Genomic DNA, 5746 nt, shown 5'->3' on the forward strand with positions numbered 1-5746 from the left:
AAGGTACTCATCACTGGGTTTGGTTTTGGGGAGACACAAATGGGTGTCTACACTACTAGTCTACCACTGTCAACGAACAACAACCACAAAACTCCCGCGACACCACCCATCGATTATCTCATTGCAGAATCTAAATCAAATAGTGAAACAAAAACCTAAATTGTGCAATCAAAATTGCAAAATTGCAAAGATTAATTGAATAATCCCTAGAATAAAAATCAAAATCACAAATACACAAACAAATAATCAGGAAAACCTTAATTTTCGCAATCAAAATCACAAAAAAAAACTTGTTACAAAATCAAAATAAAATCAAAGACCCTAATTATATATAAAATAGAAACAAAAATGATATCGAAAAAAATAACAATAAAAAACAACCAAAAGCAATAACAATATAAATCGACAACGAAATCGAACAAAGACTAAGAAAAAACCCTAATTATAAGATGAATCAATAAAAAAACATACACAAGACAAAAAAGAAAAAAAAAAAAATCTGAAATTACCTCTTAAGTATCTTAGAATCACAGCAAAAAAAAGGAAAATCGCAGAAGAACAACGAAGAAGTTGCGAAATCAAAGAAGAAAATCAATGAAATCGAAGAGCGATGTCGAACCGCCTTTACAAAGTCGAAGGTAGAAAGAGAAAATATCAATAAAAAAGGGAAATTCTCAATGGTAGCCTATTTTTTTTTCCGATTATCTTTGGTAGTACCATACTTTTAAAACTTCTCAACCGTAACCTTATTGATGTTTTCCGGTAAATTTCTATTAAATTTAACTTACTACTAAACCATGGTTAACTGTTTCAATAAAAATAAAATAAAATATCCATTCCTAAACAGCCCTAACCTCCATTTACAATCACCCAGGCGCCACCCACTGACCAAAATCCTCGCTGGCCATCGTCATTCAACACCCCCTTTCCTCCATTCGCCTTCAATCAACCCCTCTCGCCGGAAATTTAAACAAGAACATCAATTTTTTCATAAATAAAAAAAAAACATCAATTATTTCATGATTTAAATCAAAGAAAGGTGCTATCAAATTTGTGGGTTCGTCAATTTTTTTTAGCAAATGTATCTTCATTACCCAGAAATGAGATTTTGGGGTTACCTTTTGATTAGTGGAACAACTTATAAATTTAGTGATTATTTGACCGAAATTTTGGGAACTAGGAAGGTCAAGTAAAAATTCAGTTTTGGGGGTGGAAAAGCCACTAAGAATAGCCATGACACCATCAGGTCATCAATTTGCAGAACTTTTGCTTTCTGGAGAATGAGTCGACGGCGAGGACTAGTGAAAATAGAGGAATTAACCTTCGATTCACATGAATTTGATTTGGATTGCTGGCGGCAGTGGTTGATAGAAGGTGACCGGAGGGATTGGGGGTGTTGGTTGTCAATGGAGGTCGGACTGCTTGAGAATGGGTTTCAAATTTTTATTTTAATTGAAATAGTTAAACCATGATTGAGTAGTAAGTTAAATTTAACAGAAAGTTAACAGAAAAACATCAATAAGGTCACGGTTGAGAAGTTTTATTAGTATGGTGCTATTAAAGATAATCGAAAAAAAAGGGTTACCATTGGAAATAAGCAAAAGTAGAAGGTTACCATTGAGAATTTCCCATAAAAAAAACATACACAAGACAAAAAAAAAAAAATCTGAAATTACCTCTTAAGAATGTTAAAATCACAGCAAAAAAAGGGAAAATCGCAGAAGAACAACAAAGAAGTTGCGAAATCAAAGAAGAAAATCAATGAAATCGAAGAGCGATGTCAAACCGCCTTTACAAAGTCGAAGGTAGAAAGAGAAAATAAGAACATAGAGAGAGAAAGTAAGAGGAAGAGAAAGAAAGTTAGAACGAAGGTCATTCAATGATTAAAATTACGAAAAATGCCCTTAATGAGGCGGGTTAGATTTCGGCCGTTGGATTGAGAGTGATCAACGGTCTAGATGAGTTCCTAGTTCCTATTATAGGACTTAGTTCTCACATGATCCTGATTATATATATATATATATATATATATATATATATATATATATATATATATATATATATATATATATATATATATATATATATATATATATATATATATAAGTAACTACCAAGTGATAATGAACAAACAATATTTTACAACACTCCCCCTTGGATGTTCATTATCTAAAAACAATACAAAACCTACTAATGCGCATGTGATGCCGCCTCATTAAAAACCTTACCAAGGAAAAACCAGTGGGAAAAAACCATGGTTAGGGAAAAAAAAAGTGCAGCGCGCAAAACTCCTATACACAACAACATCACTGAACATCTTTAAGAGAATGTAATCTAATGTGATGATGTAGCTTCTTAATTGTCGCAGTTGGAAGAGCCTTAGTAAACAAATCTGCCAAATTTTCACTTGAACAAATATTTAAAGCATTTATATCACCATTCTCTTGAAGATCATGAGTGAAAAAGAACTTTGGTGAGATATGCATTGTCCGATCTCCTTTAATGTATCCTTCCTTAAGTTGTACAATGCATGCTGCACTATCCTCATATAAAATGGTCGCTGCTTCTTTTTCGGAAGATAAACCACAATCTTCTCTTATATGCTGAATTACCGATTTCAACCATACACATTCACGACTATCCTCATAAATAGCTAAAATCTCATAATGGTTAGAAGAAGTAGCAGCTATGGGTTGTTTCATGGATCTCCAAAAAATGGCAGTACTTCCATAGGTAAATACATATACAGTTTATGATTGAGCATAATGTGGATCAGATAAATATCCTGCATTTGAAAAACCAATCAAATCTTCTTTGGAAAATTTAGAAAAGAATCAACCCATGTCTTTCATACCCTGGAGGTAATGAAGTACATGTTTAATCCCATTCCTATGCCTCCAAGCTGTACATGAACTAAACCTTGCTAATAAATTTACTAAAAATGATATGTCAGGTCGAGTATGGCTAGCAAGGTACATTAAAGCTCTTATCGCACTAAGTATGGTACTTCTTGACCAAGAATCTCTTCATCATTTTCTCTAAGGAAAAATGGATCATTCTCTACATCTAGTGATCTTAAAACCATGATATTACTCAATGGATATTGTAACACCCCCAAATTACTCTCTAATATTAATAATAATAATCTAACTTTAGGGAGTAACTTGGGAGTATTACTGCCACGTGATTACGTAAGGCATTTCAAAACAGAGACTTGCAACGGAGAAAATACATACTTAACTTTTATATATTGATAATAATAGTAATAATAGCTTTCAAAATTGAACCATATGAGAATTTTTCATACAAAACGTCAACCATGAGACCTAGACTACATAATTATAGCCCTTCATCCCCAATGCCACATTTAGATCACGTCGAGTCATCATCACCTATCTACTTATCAAAATGATAAGTAGGGCCAAGCCAAAACAAAAGAGAAATACGTATTAGCAAAAACGCTAAGTACATACCAATGCTAGATACGTAAAATCAAGTTATTTAATTAAACATGCTTTCGTAAGATTTAGCATTTATAAATAACAATTATTCAAACCTTCCATAAATAGAAATTTCACATTAAGAAACATTCCAAAAATTATCAACATTTCAAAACCGACTTTCCCAAAATAGATTCCAATAGAAATGGAAGATCAATATTTTCGTAAACCATTTTTCCACCTATGTGTGCACACCCCCCAAGCTAGTAACTCCTTACATAGTGCTATCAAAGGGAAAGACTAGGTCATACATAGTCCATAGTCTTCAATTTTATCTCCACATAGTGGGAGTCATAAAAATCCAATATATGTTTTTGATAAATCAACCTTCCAATTCCCATGTATGGGATTTCAACAACATTTGCTCTGTAAAATGAATTTGAATTCAAGTATGTGTATAATTAATGTTTAGAACATTGAAACTAAATTATTTCCAAAGATCAAACAATAAAACATTTCACAATATTTATTTCGTAAACATTCATAAATCCTTGTTCAACATTCAAACGTAATTCATCATTCAAAGCACAAAACACATTTCTATAAAATCACATATTTAAAGATCTAGCCACGAGTACGTACCTTGATCTTTACAATTATTCCACCTAGATTTACAACCATGAACTATCTCCTAAATAAACATTATATGGATTATTTTAAATAAGAATCAAATATGAAACCTTACAAAAATCATAAATTGAAAATAGATTTTAGTTTTGAAAGACTAACCGCAAAACAATATAAAGTAGCAAAGCTCACGGGAAGGTTCACGTTGAAAAGAAGAAGTCAGATCTTGCAGAAGCCATATATCATAGTATATAACTCCAAATTGGGTTATTCTTGAGCCTAACCTCAAGGAATTTTCGAGAGAAACAACTTTGTCCCTAACAACAAAAGGCTAAAAATGATCAGAAGTGGTTGAAAAATGGCCTGGAATATATACGTGGTGAAGTAGTACGAAAATGGGAGGATGAAAGAAGAAAAGAAGGATGAAGCTTTAATAAGGCAAGAGACTTTTGGATTAAAATGGCTGAGCTTTGGTTCTATTTATAGAATTTGAGAACTTGGGGATCAAGTATTCAAGCTTGTAGAGGAAGTTTATGAGGTCATGCTATTGATATCATGTATGATGTCAACAACTTGGAGGTCAAGTATTCAAGCTTGTAAAGGAAGTTTGTGACTTTGGTCATGCTTTAGGAGTAAGAAATGGACTTAGGTCCTTTGACTTGGAGCAAAGAAATACTCAAAGTAGAAAAATCTTATTTTAGGCTACTAAATTCCCGACTTGCATATCAAAATCTTTTATAAAACATAATTTTAACCAAATAATTTTCGTAAATAAAACTAAATAAAATTCTTTTGAGTCACTTTAAAGCATAATAATATGTATTATTAATAAACTATGATGCATTCAAGTAAAAACAAAATTAATAGTTCATTAAACGGGTTTTAAAATACGGGGTATTACAGATATGCTTTATTAATAGAAGACCTTTTGAGAATCTTGTTTATGTATGTCGATTGATGCACAAGGATTACATTAGGTGCTCAATTTGGAATCCCAAACAAATTTATTTTTTTTCAAGATTTTTCATTCCAAATTCTTTCTTTAAGCATTCTATTGTCATTGAAATCTGATGGGGGATCCAAGCATGTCGTTAATTGATCAAACTTCATCAACAAAATTTATAGACTCAACTACACCTAGACATAGTATAGGGTAAGTCGAGGTTGATCCACGAGGCATAGAGGGTTAAATATGCTATAGTCTTTCGTTAAGCTACTTCAAAGGGAATGAAATGATTTGGTGTAAACTAATATTCAACAACTAATCAAGTATGAAAAATCTATCACAAGCCCTAGGGATTTAGATCCACATGCACTCACAATAGAAATGATAATTGGATGGGAGATTGATCAATCAAATATTGCAAGGGAAAATAGCAATTGCAATCAAGAGGAATCGATAGGCTATTTCCTAGGCGCCAAACTAGGGGTCTCTACAAATGACTCGCTAGGAAAATCACAAATCAAGTTCAATCGATAAATTTAATCTCCAAATCAATGTGTCGTGTCATTGAAGAGTCATAATACAATCTAGCTTGAAAATCAAGGTTAGCTACTCCTCAACAAATCAAACACATGCACAATTTCTATCAACCAATTTAATCACAACATCAAATCAATCAAAATCTACCAATTATCTATGATATATCATTTATGCATGCTTCACCATATCCCTAGCA

At 32.3% G+C, this 5746-nt stretch overlaps 1 long non-coding RNA gene across 1 annotated transcript; it reads right to left on the reverse strand.

Annotated features, from left to right (window-relative positions):
* Positions 1–3223: 3223 nt before the first annotated feature.
* LOC145640948 (uncharacterized) lies at positions 3224–4346 on the reverse strand. Its single transcript, XR_014115029.1, has 3 exons — positions 4230–4346; positions 4083–4131; positions 3224–3396 (listed from the first exon to the last, which is right to left on the reverse strand). It is a non-coding gene; the product is annotated as an uncharacterized LOC145640948 (long non-coding RNA).
* Positions 4347–5746: the final 1400 nt, after the last annotated feature.

This window comes from Chenopodium album, chromosome 7, assembly GCF_948465745.1.
Source record: "Chenopodium album chromosome 7, dcCheAlbu1.1, whole genome shotgun sequence".
NCBI classification, from domain to species: Eukaryota; Viridiplantae; Streptophyta; class Magnoliopsida; order Caryophyllales; family Amaranthaceae; genus Chenopodium; species Chenopodium album.